Consider the following 16,501-nt stretch of genomic DNA (forward strand, 5'->3'; position numbering starts at 1 on the left):
TAATTGCTTGAAAAATAGAAATCAAATTAGTGAGTGATATCCTAGTGGATTCAAAAGTATTGATAGAGCTTAAATCAAAGGCAGAGGCGTGCGGAATATGAACATAACATGAACGTGCATGAACTACACTAAAATAAAGGTTTTTTTAAGTTAATAACCTGACCTTATGCAAATACAAAAGTAACATGCAAAGATTTTATTCAACTCATTAATTAATGAAGGAACCAATAAGATGTTAAAAGAAGTTCAAATGAGAATTTGACACACTGGATAATGTATTTTTACGGTTCTATGAACAGAAACTATTTGCATGCACCCTTCGATAGCTCAGCTGGTAGAGCGAAGGACTATATAGTCTGGTCTCTGTAGGAATCCTTAGGTCGCTGGTTCGATTCCGGCTCGAAGGAGTTGCACACGTTCCCCTTTGGAGCCCGCCGGGTGGCGCAGCAGTTAAGTTCGCACGTTCCTCTTCAGCAGCCCAGGTTTCGCCAGTTTGGATCCCGGGTGTGGACATGTCACCGCTTGGCAGGCCGTGTTGTGGTAGGCGTCCCACATATAAAAAGTAGAGGAAGATGGGCACTGATGTTAGCTCATGGCCAGTCTTCCTCAGCAGAAAAAGAGGAGGATTGGCAGCAGATGTTAACTCAGGGCTAATCTTCCTCAAAAAAAGGACAGGGGCCGCCCTGTGGCCAAGTGGTTAAGTTCGCATGCTCTGCTGTGGCGGCCCAGGGTTTCACTGGTTCGGATCCTGGGCCAGGACATGGCACTGCTCATCAAGCCATGCTGAGGTGATGTCCCACATGCCACAACTAGAAGGACCCACAACTAAAAATGTACAGCTATGTACCAGGGGGCTTTGGGGAGACAAAGGAAAAATAAAATCTTAAAAAAAAAAAAAAAACCCACACAAGAGAAAAAGAAACCATTTGCATTACTATGGGCAAGAGGCATTTGTATTGCTATCAATTTTCTACAATTCAACTTCTACCCCTACAGGTTGTAAAACAAGCTGATATTCATTTCCTATCGCTGCTGTAACAAATTACCACAAATTTGGTGACTTAAAACAATACGCATTTATTATCTTACAGTTCATTTGGAGTGTCTTACAGTTGGAGGTTGGAATTCCAAAATGGGTTTCACTTTGGCTAAAATCGATGTGTCATCGGCAGGGTTGTGTTTCTTCTGGAGGCTCCAGGGGAGAATCATTTCTTTGCTTTTTCTACTTTCCAGTGCTCACTCTCATTCCTTGGCTCATGGTCCCCTTCCTCCATCTTCAAAGCCAGTCGTGGTTGGTGAAGTCTTTTTCACTCTGCATCACCCTGGGTTCTCTGATTTCATTGTTACATCTTCTCTGACTCTGACTCTCCTGTCTCCCTCTTTCACTTATAAGCACTCTTGTGATTATATTAGGCCCACCTGGATAATCCAGGATAATTGCCCCATCTCAAGATCCATCAACGCTGCAAACTCCTGTAAAATCAGATATCCCCCAGAGAGTCCGAGAGACTGCCCCCTGCAACCCACTGAAAGCACACCCAGTGATCTCCTTTGCCCTTTTCCCAGTCTCAGACAATTTTTCCTGATGATGCCAAGGCTCATAACAAGGGTGACTGTGCAAAACACAAGATCAGACAGCCCTGGGACCGCAGTCCCTGAGCAGGGAAGCAGCTGCCCCTTTAATCAGGCCATGGTCGCTGTCACTGCCCAACCAACTTGGCTTGTTTCCTTTGGCCTCTGCTGGCATTTGAATTTTCCAATCCTGGTTACTGATTGATCAAATTCTCTCTCCTCCGCCCTGAATGGGCACAGAGTAGAAACATTTAGTCCATAAACTGGGAAAAAGCTAGGAGACAAAGAGGGAAAACACGTATACAGATAGGGCACAGACAAAGCCAAACCTTAGCTACTTTATGATTTGGTGTCTGCCTGATATTGTCCTGGGGCTGGGCAGGAAGTGGCGGCAATAGAGCGTAGGGGGGAGATGTCTCCCCACACTGCCCTCCTCCTCCCACCTATTTGGCTCTCATGGAATAAGGGGGAGCCAAGAGTTCCCCTGTCACAAGTCCAAGACAGCGTCATGCTATTAACTAAATGGCCACAGTGAAACGGGAAGTAGCTGGCCACTTGATCAATCCAACAATTTTCAAACTACTGCTGCTCAAAGGCTTGTTTAACACCGAGTTTTTGCATTTCTTAGTTACTCATCTCATCTCTCCTAAGTGAACTCTCTTAAGTAAGTGGCAATTAACCACATATTGAGGAGGTGCCTGACAAAGGAGCGAAGGTCACTTCAGTCAAAGCCAAAGTAACTCATTCCGTCCCTGAGCAAACACTGACTGAGCCTCTGCTGAGTGCAAGGCACCTAGTCAGGCTCTGCTGGAAATACGGATAAGTCCTGCCTTCAAGGAGCTTCCAGGCCAGGGGGTAGAGAGGGAAGGGTGAAGTTACATGTTCAAAGCAAAGAGAGGGAAGAAGAGAATTCAGAGTGATGGGACAGCAGCAGAGAAAGCACAAAGATGTGGACACAGAGGATGTGTCCTTGGCTGGGAACTTTAGATAGAAGTTCAGTCTATTAGCTCAAGTTCAGGATGAATGGAACGACGCCATGGGAGATGAAACTGAAGAAGGGGAGGAGGACCAGATTAATACGTATGTGCCTTCAGTCTGGAGTTGAGTCTTTCATTCACTAGGTATACATTTAGCACTTTCTATGCACTCTGTACCAAGTCCAGCACTGCTAACACAAATAAAAATGAATAAAGAAATTGCCCTACCTTCAATAAGCCACAATCTAGGGAGAGGAAAGAGCTATGCAAATAAATACTTTCAACAGAGTGAGATATGTGCAAAACGAGGTGTGCTTACATGCTGAGCAAAGGACCCACGAACTCTGCAGGAATGGGGAAGGCAAGGAAGGCCGCTCAGAAGGCTTTGCAGAGGAGCCATATAATTAGTAACGTATTTCCTGAGTAACAAGTAGAAGGTAAGAAGAATTATGGAATCACAACTCATAGTCTACTCCATGGGTCTATGCTTATAGACACTCTAAAGGCACAAATCTCATCACATCCAGACTGATTGGGTCCTTTATTGCTTGGCTCCCATCGCATTAAGACAATCTAAGGCCAGATTTAAAGAGTGCACAAATTCACTTTTCTACTCCATTCACTTGCCTCCTGCATTACATGCCTTGGACTGGTTTGTCTCTGCCCTGCAGCTCTGCAATTTAGGCCAGGATTTGGTTTCTCCCAGCTTTTGACCTTGGACTCACTGTCTGGCTGCAGCTCTTTTAAGTTCCTGATTCTACGAAAGGCCTTAGGGTCTTATCAACCACTTCTACCAGTTACTCAGTAACTAACTCGCAAACTCTGAGATTCCCAGTCAGGCGAGAAGGAAGAGTTTACAGGCACTCCGCATTCGCTCTGCTTGGCTAACTTGGCATTGTAAAGAAAGTTTATCTTTTCAGAGGTGAATTCCAGCTTTTAAAGCCAGGGGAGCCGACAGTTCTGAGCCTCTAAGCGCCACTGCCAACCTCCCCCATGGCTGGCCAAGTCCACAGCTTCCCAACTACACCAAAAACATTGCAGTTTCATGGCGTCCTGGTGCGGCTGCATAAGTTTTTGGCCCTCCAGACCTCATGTTTTTTGGGCAAGGAGAATCATAGAGTGATTTCTGTTTTCCTGCCCTACTGGGAAACTCTGAAATGATTTGTGCCCCTCATGTAGCCAGAAGGACCCTGCACAGCATCCACTCTGCTGGATTCCTCATGGGACTATATGGAATAAAGAAGACCCTGGCAGGCATTGGCCAAGGGCCGCTTCAGCTAAAGAAGGGGTTAGTGAGCCTCTCTTTCATGAACTCTGCTCCCTTGCTCTGGATTTGACTGTGTGCAAATTTCCAGGAAGCATTGAACATAATGATTCTATCAATCAGCTTGCATGCTGAAGGAGTTGGCCTTACAGAAATGGTAGCCCTGAGGATGTGACAGAAAGGTAGGCTGGCTAACTGCCTATACCTGCTCACCAGCCTGGCCAAGCCCAGAACCTGGCTGGGGGCTGTCCACAGAATGCAGGCCCATGGGGACGACTATAACTATATGTACATGACTATTTATGCTGTGGATGAGACTTGCTGCATGTTCCTCCCCAAATAACCTGCCAGTGCCAATCGTTTTTATTTTATTTTTTTTTTAATATTTATTTATTTATTTATGTTGAGGAAGTTTAGCCCTGAGCTAACTGCTGCCAATCCTCCTCTTTTTGCTGAGGAAGACTGGCCCTGAGCTAACATCCATGCCCATCTTCCTCTACCTTATATGTGGGGCGCCTACCACAGCATGGTGTGCCAAGCGATGCCATGTCCGCACCTGGGATCCAAACTGGCGAACCCCAGGCAGCCAAAGCGGAACATGCGCACTTAACCGCTGTGCCACTGGGCTGGCCCTCCAAACGTTTTTATACATTCCTCTTTTCCTTCATGACTCACTACTTATCTGCAGAAATTTTTCCGTGGTTGGAGCCATAAAAGTATTGAGCCACCATATCAACCAGGGCCAGTCCACTGGGCCCAGATGCCAACACACCCAGACTTCTGCTCTTGGTGAATGTCAGAGCCAGACATGCTCTACTGGGGGTGAGAGGTGTAAAAGGGGTTAGTCCCACATGAGACCCCATGACAGTTGGCCATGGGACTTGTGAAACCTCTGACATTTTTATCACCACTTGTCATGATGATCCTGGCATTTACCTATTTCAAGATGCCAACGTAGTGCCCTGAGACCTCAGGTGGCAGCCACTCCTCAGCTACCTGCTGCTTGTCAGCACGACTCACAGGCCTCACGGTCAGGTGCACGCCCACCTCCCCACTCCTAGTCCCTCCCTACTTCCAGATCCCTCCTTTCATCTGACTCACTCCACCACTAGCCAAACGCAGGAACAGTAAATAACCGCGCATGGGACAGTGGCTGTGCGCATGGGACAGTGGCTGTCCGTGGCATCACCCTTCTGCTGACTGTTGCTCATATTCATATAAAATGTCCAGCACAGGGGAGAGCACTGAGCAGGCTCTTTATAAACGGTATCTATTTTCATTACCGTTATGCTATGTGACGATGCCCGAATATACAGTTTTTAAATTCTAGGACCATCTTTCTTCTAATCATCAGTGGAACATTCCTACTTTGTCTTGCCATGACTTCAAAGTCCACATGATTAAAACTGAACGTATTCCCTCCAAATCAGGTTTTTCCTTCCATCCTCTCTATTTCTGTTACCATACTCTCAGTATTTTAGATTAGAAACCTGACAGTCCTCCCTCCAAATCCTCCCTCACAATCATCTCTCTTATTTTATCAGTTACTTGATACTTTAGATTCTTTTCAAATGCTTCCCTAACCCAGCAGTTCTCAACCCTGGCTATACATTAGAATTACCAGGGCAACAATCTTAAAATACAAACCTGGGTCATGGCCGGGGCCACCCCCTCAGACAGTTGTGCAGATTATTCAGTGCACAAGGGTAAGCGGGTGGTTGATCCAGTTCGTGTTCTGCTTGCTGAGCTGTTGGCCCTGGCGTGGAGCTGCCTTTCATGGGATGAAGCGGAGCCTTTTGAACTCACACAAAGGCATTGCACGGACCAAGAAAGCCCTGCCATCCCTCTGAAATTCTGATTCAGCAGACCCAGGGATTTATATTTTAAATAGTTTCAGTGAAATATTAAAACTTTACTCTTATATAGCTCCATTCCCTTCTCTCTTTTTCATGCTGTTATTGTTAGACATATTACTTCTATGTATGTTATAAATGCAACAATACATTGTTATAGTTATGACTGTTAAAGAAGCTTAGAGGAAGAGAGCAGGTATATATTTGCAGAGTTTTTGTTTTTAAAGATTTTATTTTTCCTTTTTCTCCCAAAGCCCACCAGTACATAGTTGTATTTTTAGTTGTGGGTCCTTCTAGTTGTGGCATGTGGGGCGCTGCCTCAGCATGGCTTGATGAGCGGTGCCATGTCCATGCCCAGGATTCGAACAAGCAAATCCCCGGGCCTCCGCAGTGGAGTGTGCAAATCCAACCATTCGGCCACAGGGCTGGCCCCATAGAGTTTTATATTAACCTTCTGATTTACACCTCCCATTTCTTTTCACTTCTTCCTATGGATTTGAGGTACCATCTGGTGTCATTTCCTCATTCCAATACAGGTTTGCTCCCACTTACCTTCTCTGTGCTGTTATTGTCAAATATATCACATTTTTACATGTTATAGACCCAACAATACAATTCTATACATATTATTTTATGCCACTACGTTTTTTTAAACAAGATATTACTCAATACCATAACATTCACCCTTTGATAACTATTGATGACTAGTGCATGTTGGCCATTTGTGTATCTTCTGTAAAGAAATGTCTATTCAGAGCCTTTGCCCATTTTTAAATTGGGTTATCATCTTCTTATTGTCGTGTTATAGTTCTTTAAACATTCTAGGTACAAGTCCTCTATCAGATATATGATTTGCAAGTATTTTCTCCCATTTTGTGGATTATCTTTTCAATTGATTCTTTTCTGATGGTGTCCTTTAAAGCACAAAAGGTTTTGTTGTTTTTTTTTAAGATTGGCACCTGAGCTAACATCTGTTGCCAATCATTTTTCTTTTTTTCTTCTTCTTCTCCCCAAAGCCCCCCAGTACATAGTTGTATATTCTAGTTGCAGGTCTCTCTGGTTGTGCCATGTGGGACGCCCCCTCAGCATGGCCTGATGAGTGGTGCCATGTCTGCGCCCAGGATCCGAACTGGCGAAATCCCTGGCCACTGAAGCAAAGCACGCGAACTTAACCACTCGGCCGTGGGGCTGGCCCCACCCAAAAGTTTTTAATTAAAAAAACTCTTACTTTTTCTTTTCTTTTTTTAAAAGAAAAGCTGTTATTTTTTCTTAAAAGAGTTTTATAGTTCTAGCTCTTGAATTTAGGTCTTTGATCCATTTTGTGTTAATTTTTGTATGTGATGTAAGGTTGAGGTTCAACTTCATTCTTTTTTTTTTTTCCTTGAGAAAGATTAGCCTTGAGCTAACATCTGTTGTCAATCTTCCTCTTTTTTTGGCCCTGAGCTAACATCTATGCCAATCTTCCTCCACTTTATATGTGGGTCGCTGCCATAGCATGGCTGGCAAATGATGTAGGTCTGTGCCTGAGACGAACCCATGAACCTGGGCTGTCGATGCGGAGCATGCTGAACTTAACCACTATGCCATGGGGTGGCCACACAAACTTCATTCGTTTGCATGTGGATATACTGTTGTCTCAGCACCATTTGTTGAAAAGACTATTCTTTCCCCATTGAATGGTCTTGGCACTTGTATTCATTTTCTAGGGCTGCTGTAACAAATTACCAGCACAAACTGAGTGGCTTAAAATAACAGAAATTTTTCTTTCACAGTTCAGGAGGCCAGAAGGCCAACATCATGGTATCAGCAGGGTTGATTCTTTCTGGAGGCTCTGAGGAAGAAACTGTCCCATGCTTCTCTCCTAGCTTCTGGCAGCTGCTGGCAACCTTTGGCATTCCTTGGTTTGTAGATGCATCACTCCAGTCTCTGCCTCCATTGTCACATTGCATTCTCCCTGTGTATCTCTGTTTCTGTGTATCTTTTCCTCTTCTTATCAGGACACTAGCTGTTGGATTTAGGACCCATCCTAATTCAGTATGACCTCATTTTAACTTTAATTACATCTTCAAAGGCCTTATTTCCAAATAAGGCCATACTCTCTGAGAGTCTGGGTGGACATGAATTTTGGGGGTGTCATAAATCCAGTACAGTCTACCCTCTGGTCCCCAAAATTCATATCCATCCCATGTGCAAAATATAATTCACCCCATCCCAAGATGCCCAAAAGCCTTAACCCATTCCAGCATCAATTCTAATTCCCATATTTCATCTAAATATCAACTCAAAAAGTCCCCAAACTTACCATCTAAATTATCTAAGCAAATATGGGTGAGACTCTGGGTATGGTCCATCCTGGGGCAAGGTTCCTCTCAGTCCACAAACCTGTTAAGCATAGAAAATAAGTTATCTGCTTCCAAAAGACAATGGTGGGACAGGCATAGGATAGACATTTCCATTCTGAAGGGAAGAAAAATGGGAGGCTGTAAGGGTTACAGATCTAAAGCAAGTCTGCAACCTAGCAGGGCAGATCCCATTAGGTTTCAAAACCTAATCCTCTGTGGCTTGATGCTCTGCCCTCTGGGTCCCCTAGGATGACCTCGCCCTCTCTGGCTTCTGCCTCCATAGCTCTCCCTTTAGAGTCTTTCCTCCTCCATTTCTTCCCATCTCTGTCCCTTTCAGTCAAAGCTGGCAGTGTTTCTCCTGGTAGAAAATTCTCAACAACGTTGTTGGTCTTCTGTGATGTCAAGGAGATCCACACCTTTAGACACACCAGTTCTCCAGAGTCTTCCTGGAAAACCCATCTGTATTCCTGGCTTCTAGTGAGATGGTTGATGGGATCCATAAGTCACATGCCTAATCTCTTTAACAAATGGTTCTCCAGAGACCATTAGTGTTCTCTCCAGAGCACATATTCTCATCTTCTGCAATACAGACAGGCTGAGAGTTTTCCAAATCATTAAGCTCTGGTTTCTTTTTGTTTAACAGTTCCTTTTTTCAATTGATCTCTTTCCTCTTTCATTTTACTATATGCAACAAGGAGAAACCAGGTCAGGCCTTGGATGTCTAGATTAGCGCTTTTCATCAAATTTGGGAAGTTTTCAACATTTGTTTCTCTGAATATTTTTTTCTATCTCTTTCTCTCTCTTTCTGGTACTACCATTACGCTTATGTTGGTGCACTTAATGGTGTCACACATTTCTCTGAGCCTCTGTTCATTTTTATTCATTCTTTTTTCTCTTTGTTCTTATGATTGCATAATCTCTATTGTTCTATCTTCAAGTTCACTGATTCTTACTCTGAGGGATGAAATCTACTGGTGAGCCCCTCTAGTGAATTTTTCATTTTGGTTATTATACTTTTTGACTCCAGAATTTCCATTTGACTCTTACAGTTTCTATCTCTTTACGATATTCTTTATTTGATGAGACACTGTCATCATAAATCCCTTAAATCTTTGGGCCTGGTTTCCTTTAATTCTTATGCTTTGGAGTCTTTGCTAAGTGCACCATCTGGGCCCCTCAACGTAGGTTCTAGTGCCTGTTTTTTTTCCTGTGTATGGGTCACACTTTCCTCTTTCTTTTCATATCTCATAATTTTTTATTGAAAAGTAGACATTTTAGATAATAGATTGTAGCAACTATGGATGCTGATTTACCACCTAGGGGGTCGTGGCTATCGTTGTTTGTTTCATCATTTGTTTATTTGCTTAATGACTTGACTGAACAAATTTTGCAAAGTCTCTCTCCCCTGTGGCGTGCAGCCTTTAATGTCCCTGCCCAGATATTTTCCTCTTGTTTTTATCTTTTAGCCTGGCTACCTAAGGGCTGCCCTGGGTTGGCATGAGCTGTTTATTGGTCAAAGGTTGTATTTAAGGCCCCTTAGCCAGTTACATTTTTACCCTTTATCGTTGGATGTGTGTTTGGCTTGGAGGCTGCCGTCACAGTTCAGGGAGTTTACTTTTTTGCCCCAGGTTTGTCCAGGGCCTCGTAGATTGGAAATTCTTCTCTGGTCACTCCTGATAGGGTGCAGCCCTGAGCATGCCCACAGTCGTCCAGAGTACCAGGGATGGGTGTGATTTTACTTTTAAGCCTGGTTTCCTAGAAGTTGCCCCTGGTCAGAGTAGCTTATTGTTCAGTCACTGTTGGTCAGAGGTGGGGTTTAAGCCCCTTGAGTCCTGAGGGGCCCTGTGTTAATGGACCTGCATGTGGCTTGGGGAGTGTTTTCAAGTCTGACACATGCCCTGCTCTGATTGCCCCTGAGTGGGTGCAGCCAGGCACGTGTGCACAGCCTTCCAGATCTCTAGAGTTAAGTGTGCTTCCACATTGGCTTTCTCTTTCCCTGGTTCTCTATTAACTTTATAGCTGCTCTGCCATTTTGCTTGTATCATGGAGCTACCAGCCTCTTAGGTGCTCTATATCCAGATCTCTGTTGTTTCCCACAAGATTTTTAGGCAGAGTTCTCCAGGCTCTGTTCCAATAAAGTCAGTGTCTCAAGCAGAGCTCTACAACTCTTTGTCCTTATGGGTTGCCTTTCCTCCTGGGCAGAGGCCCTGTGCCACCGCATCAGAGCTGGGGGTGGGGCCCCACTTTTTGTGGAGTGACTCCATGCTCTGTGGGTAGGCAGGGGGCAGGAGATGGAAGCCACTGATCTTCTTGGTTTGTTCGTTCTCATGTAGAACCCCATTCTTCAAACTGGCTTGGGGGAGAGGTAGAGTGATGGAGCCTCAGTATTCTCAGCCCGCCATTCTTACAATAGAATTTCTGCAACAGAGGACTAGGGCAGTGAGAAGACCCAACAGTCTGCCTCTCCCAGGCGCAACTGTAGCTACAGACTGGGAGCTGGGAGGAATCTTCTTGTTGAGAATAGAGCTCTCAGCTAAAGCTTCCATAACAAGGAGCTGGGGGAGAAGGGCTAAGGGAATAACGAGTCATGGCTCAAATGCCACAGACTCTCTGCTTTCTTCCTGAGATTTAGGTTTTCTTGTATAATGCTTCTCCATTTGCTCTTTGCCCTTAGAACAATTTCCAGGGTTTTAAATGATTGCGTTGTGTTTTTATTTTTATTTATTTTTATTTTTTTGAGGAAGATTAGCTCTCAGCTAACATCCGCTGCCAATCCTCCTCTTGTCTTTTTTTGCTGAGGAAGATTGGCCCTGACTTAACATCCACACCTATCTTCCTCTATTTTATATGTGAGACGCCTGCCCCAGCATGGTTTGATAAGTGGTACATAGGTCCACGCCTGGGATCCAAACCCATGAACTCTGGGCCACCGAAGCAGAGCACACGAACTTAACCGCTGCGCCACCAGGCTGACCCCTTGTGTTGTGTTTTGTTTTATACTTTTTTTTTTTTTAAAGATTTTATTTTTTTTTCCTTTTTCTCCCCAAAGCCCCCCTGGTGCATAGTTGTATATTCTTAGCTGTGGGTCCTTCTAGTTGTGGCATGTGGGACGCCGCCTCAGCGTGGTGTGATGAGCAGTGCCATGTCCGCGCCCAGGATTCGAACCAACGAAACACTGGGCCGCCTGCAGCGGAGTGCACGAACCTAACCACTCGGCCACGGGGCCAGCCCCTTGTTTTATACTTTTTATCAGGTAAGTTGTTTCGCTGGGGAGAGGGTCCACCTCACTCCTTACTCTGCCATTCTGGAAGTCTCACCCTCTAAGTACTGTATTTAGAACAGTGCCCATCATGATAAGGGCTCAACAAATGATAAGTGTGTTACGTCTTGTTTCTCTCCATTTATCCTTCCAGATTCAGTGTTGTCCACCTCCTCAGTGAAGCCTTCTTTAGGTGACAGCCAGTCTGCCTCTGAAGCCGGTACCATGTATTATGTGCTGCTTTGCCCACTTACTTACCTTCTATGCATGGGTGCTGCCTCCTTGGCTGGGCCATGAGATGCTCTTCTGCTTTTTTATATTCCCAACACATATGACGCTCTGTAGATATCTGTTAAGTGATATGAAACACAGAGCAGTATTACTAATAAAGGAATAGTTTGTTCCTGACAACAATGTAAATAATCCCATTGACACTTCCACTCAATAGGTTTTTTTTTTTTAAATAACAGTTTTATCATAATTCACGTACCATACAATTCACCCATTTAAAGTATCCAAGTCTAACAGGAACAAGACAAGAGTGCTCACTCTCATCACTCTTATTCAATATGGTACTAAAGGTTTTGGCCAGAGCAATTAGGCAAGAAAAAGAAATAAAAGGAATCCAAATAGGCACTGAAGAAGTGAAACTCTCAGTGTTTGCAGATGACATAATTTTATATATCAAAAACCCTAAAGAATCTATCAGAAAACTATTAGAAATAATCAACAACTACAGCAAAATTGCAGGGTACAAAGTCAGCTTACAAAAATCAGTATCAGGGCTGGCCCCGTGGCCGAGTGGCTAAGTTCGCGTGCTCCACTGCAGGCGGCCCAGTGTTTTGTTCATTCGAATCCTGGGCGTGGACATGGCACTGCTCATCAAACCACACTGAGGCGGCATCCCACATGCCACAACTAGAAGGACCCACAACAAAGAATGTACAACTATGTACTGGGGGGCTTTGGGGCGAAAAAGAAAAAAAATAAAATCTTTAAAAAAAAAATTAGTAGCATTTCTATACTCTAATAATGGACTAAGAACACAATCCCATTTACAATCCCAACAAAAAGAATAAGATATCTAGGAATAAATTTAACCAAGGAAGTGAAAGACCTATACAAAGATACCTATAAGACATTACTGAAAGAAATTGATAATGACATAAAGAAATAGAAAGACATTCCATGCACATCGATTGGAAGAATAAACATAGTTAAAATGTCCATACTACCTAAAGCAATCTACAGATTCAACACAATCCCAATCAGAATCCCAATGACATTCTTCACAGAAATAGAACAAAGAAACTTAAAATTCATATGGGGCAACCAAAGACCCCAAATAGCCAAAGCAATCCTGAGAAAGAAGAACAAAGCTGGTGGCCTCACAATCCCTGACTTCAAAATATATTACAAAGCTATAGTAATCAAAACAGCATGGTACTGGTGCAAAAACAGGCACACGGATCAATGGAACAGAATTGAAAGCCCAGAAATAAAACCACACAGCTATGGACAGCTAATCTTCAATAAAGGAGCCAGGAACATACAATGGAGAAAGGAAAGCCTCTTCAGTAAATGGTGCTGGGAACACTGGACAGCCACATGCAAAAGAATGCAAGCAGACCATTATCTTTCCCCATGCACAAAAATAGACTCAAAATGGACCAAAGACTTGAAGGTAAGACCTGAAACCATAAAACTTCTGGAAGAAAATATAGGCAGTACACTCTTTTGACATCAGACTTAAAAGGATCTTTTCAAATACCATGTCTACTCAGACAAGGGAAACAAAAGAAAAAACAAATAAGTGGGACTTCATCAGACTAAAGAGCTTCTGGAAGGCAAAGGAAACCAAGATCAAAATGAAAAAACAGCCCACCAACTGAGAGAAAATATTTGCAAATCATATATCTGATAAGGGGTTAATCCCCATAATATATAAAGAACTCACACAAATAAACGACAAAAAAACAAACAACACAAGCAAAAAGTGGGCAGAGGATACGAACAGACATTTTTCCAAAGAAGATATACAGATGGCCAATAGGCACGTGAAAAGATGCTCAACATCATTAATCATCAGGGAAATGCAAATCAAAACTACACTTAGATATCATCTTACGTCCATTAGAATGGCTATAATCACCAAGACAAAAAACAAAAAATATTGGAGAGGTTGTGGAGAAAAGGGAACCCTCATCCACTGCTGGTGAGAAGGCAAACTGGTGCAGCCACAGTGGAAAACAGCATGGAGATTTCTCAAAAAATTAAAAATAGAAATACCAATGACCTAGCTATCCCACTACTGGGTATTTACCCAAAGAACTTAAAGTCAACAATTCAAAGAGACTTGTGCACCCTTATGTTCATTGGTGTTTATTTCACTTATTGAATAATATTTCACTGTATGAATATACCACACTTTGCTTATCCATTCATCAGTTGATGGACACTTGAGTTGTTTCCACTTTTTGGCTATTATGAATAATGCTGCTCTGAACATCCATGTACAAGTGTTTGTGTGGGCATGTTTTCATTTCTCTTGGGGATATACCTAGGAGTAGAATTACTGGGTCATATGGTAAGTCTATGTTCAAACTTTTGAGGAAGTGCCAGATTGTTTTCCAAAGCAACTATACCATCATACATTCTCACCAGCAGTATATGAAAGTTCCAATTTCTATATATCCTCACCAACACTTGTTATTATTTGTCTTTTTGATATAGCTATCCTAGTGAGTATTAAGTGGTATCTCATTGTGATTTTGGTTTGTATTTCCATGATGGCTAGTGATGTTGAGCATCTTTTCATGGCTTATTGGCTATTTGTATGTCTTCCTTGGAGAAATATCTATTCAACTCTTTTGCCCATTTTTAAATTGAGTTATTTGTCTTTTTTTTTTTTTGATTGGCACTTGAGCTAACATCTGTTGCCAATCTTCTTTTATTCTTTTCCTCCTTCTTCTTCTCCCCAAGCCCCTCCCAGTACATAGTTGTAGATTCTAGTTCTAGGTCCTTTTGGTTGTGCTATGTGGGACGCCACCTCAACACGGCCTGATGAGCGGTACTAGGTCTGTGCCCAGGATCCAAACCAGCAAAACCCTGGGCCACCAAAGTGGAGCACGCGAGCTGACCAGTCAGCCGTGGGGCCAGCCCAAGTTATTTGTCGTTTTATTACTTAATTGTAAGAGTACTTTAGATATTCTAGATACAAGTCCCTTACCACGTATATGATTTGCAAAAATATTCTCTCCCATTCTGTGGGTTATCTTTTCGCTTTCTTGATGTCTTTTGAAGCACAAAAGTTTTTAATTTTGATGATGTCCAACTTAGCTATTTTTTCTTTCTGTTGCTTGTTGCTATTGTTTATCCTTAAAAGTTATAGACATGAAAATTGTGCAGAGAAAGAAAGATGCCTATGATGAATGTGCCAATTTGTTGACATATGACATCTACCCGATTCAAGTGAATTTTAGCAGAAAGGGAATTTATTGGTCATGAACTCTGAGAAAGTTTGAACAACTAAACCATAGGAAGGTCAAGGTCATGGATCAGGCTTAGAAAGAGCTGGATCCAGAATCTCTAATAACACCAGGACTCTCTTTGCAGCTCTCCTATCACTTATTTTAGTTACATGGCCAGAAACACCATCCCTGGCAGCTCCCGGGGATTGTACATCTTACAATTTTGACACCGGGGAGGGGTTGCTAACTTGGTCCATGTGTCCACACTCCTAATAGGAGCAAATCTACTGCTTGCTCCTAGCCCCTCACAGCACATGCCAACCCCCCTCCCAAGCCACACCCCTTATATGAAAAGTTATTTTCTAGAAAGATGTGTAAGACTTAACAGTGGTCACCGGGGATGAGGGTGGAGGGAGAGACTGTTACTTTTTACTTTACACTTTTTATCACGTGTATTGAATTACTTTTATTTTTTAAAATTTAAAACAAAACAAACCTTTAATGTTTAGAAGTATATAGGAGAAAAGATGGGAAAGGAATCATCCAAATGCTAGCAGGCGACGGATGCATTAAGAGGATGCAGTCATATATGATGTTCTTTTTTCAACTTTTTCCCAAATCTTTTTGTAATGTAATTATATAATTTTATTCCACAGATAATCTTTTAAAAAACAGAACCATAGAAAAGCCGAAGAAACTCTTCAGAGATGCTTTTGTAAAGGAAAAACTAACTAACTAAATAAAAACATAATCACCTCCTGAATTAATCATTTTGGGAAAAATCTTGATTTTCGTATCTCAGTTTGGCATAAAGCAGAGCTGACCCAGAATCCCTCTGCCCTTTTGGTGCTAGCCGTCGTAACTTTGCTGGCAAGTGTGTGAGTCGGAGAACTGAGCCAGAACCTCTTCTGTAGCCCACCTGAGCCCAAGTCTGGTTCTGGAGTAATAACCTAGGAAACAGTGGTGAGGTTTTTAGAAGCCTAGAGATGATGATAAAGCTCCTTTACTGTAAGCGAAGTGGGGTTAGGAACAAAGTCCGCTTGGCTGCTCCAGATTTGTTGCTGGACAAGCTCCACCTGGATCCGCCCAGCTGCAAGAATTTGCTCAGCCACAGACACAGCTGCAGGGAAGACCTTGGAACGCACTTTGCTGGGTTGTAGATTTGTTTCGGCCTCAGCCCTAGCCTTCCTCCTTCTCCTTTCTTTTCAGGACTATCTCCTTTTATATGGTCCCCAGTCTTTACGGGGTTAATCATTGCCCTTTACATTGGGCTTCTCGTCTCCTGAGGGCTTGCCATGGCTTTTACTGTGTTGTCCAGCAAATCAACATCAGGGAGCAGAAAGGACAAGACGACTGGACAGAAGATGACTGAAGTGACCACATTTCTAACCAGCAAGCTTAGACTAGGACCCAGCAGAGCTAGGCAGGATGAATCAGGGACTGCAAGAGAACTGGCTCTTTCCCTTCTCTCCAGCTCCAAGACTCAGCCCCCGGCTGTGGGGGTGGGAAAGAGACAGTGGATGGGGTAGTATTGGTTTTCCAATGGGACTCTTGTTATTTTGGAATTCCAAACTTAAGAGAGACTTTAACTTTCCTTATACTATCTGTTTATTCATGTCATTACTTTAGCATGGCCATCATATTTTATACATCAGTGCAAATTCCTTCTTAGTTTGCATGTTAACACCAGTACAGGCCAGCAAAACCAGAGCATCCAATCGATCACTTTAGTATATCCTAGAGCTATCTGACCCCTTTCCTCAA

General features: G+C 43.1%; 1 non-coding gene across 1 annotated transcript; it reads left to right on the plus strand.

Moving 5' to 3' along the window:
• Positions 1 to 316: 316 nt before the first annotated feature.
• TRNAY-AUA (transfer RNA tyrosine (anticodon AUA)) lies at positions 317 to 407 on the plus strand. The gene is given in 2 exon segments: positions 317 to 353; positions 372 to 407. It is a non-coding gene; the product is annotated as a tRNA-Tyr (tRNA).
• Positions 408 to 16,501: the final 16,094 nt, after the last annotated feature.

The sequence above is a fragment of the Equus quagga genome, chromosome 8, assembly GCF_021613505.1.
Source record: "Equus quagga isolate Etosha38 chromosome 8, UCLA_HA_Equagga_1.0, whole genome shotgun sequence".
NCBI lineage: Eukaryota > Metazoa > Chordata > Mammalia > Perissodactyla > Equidae > Equus > Equus quagga.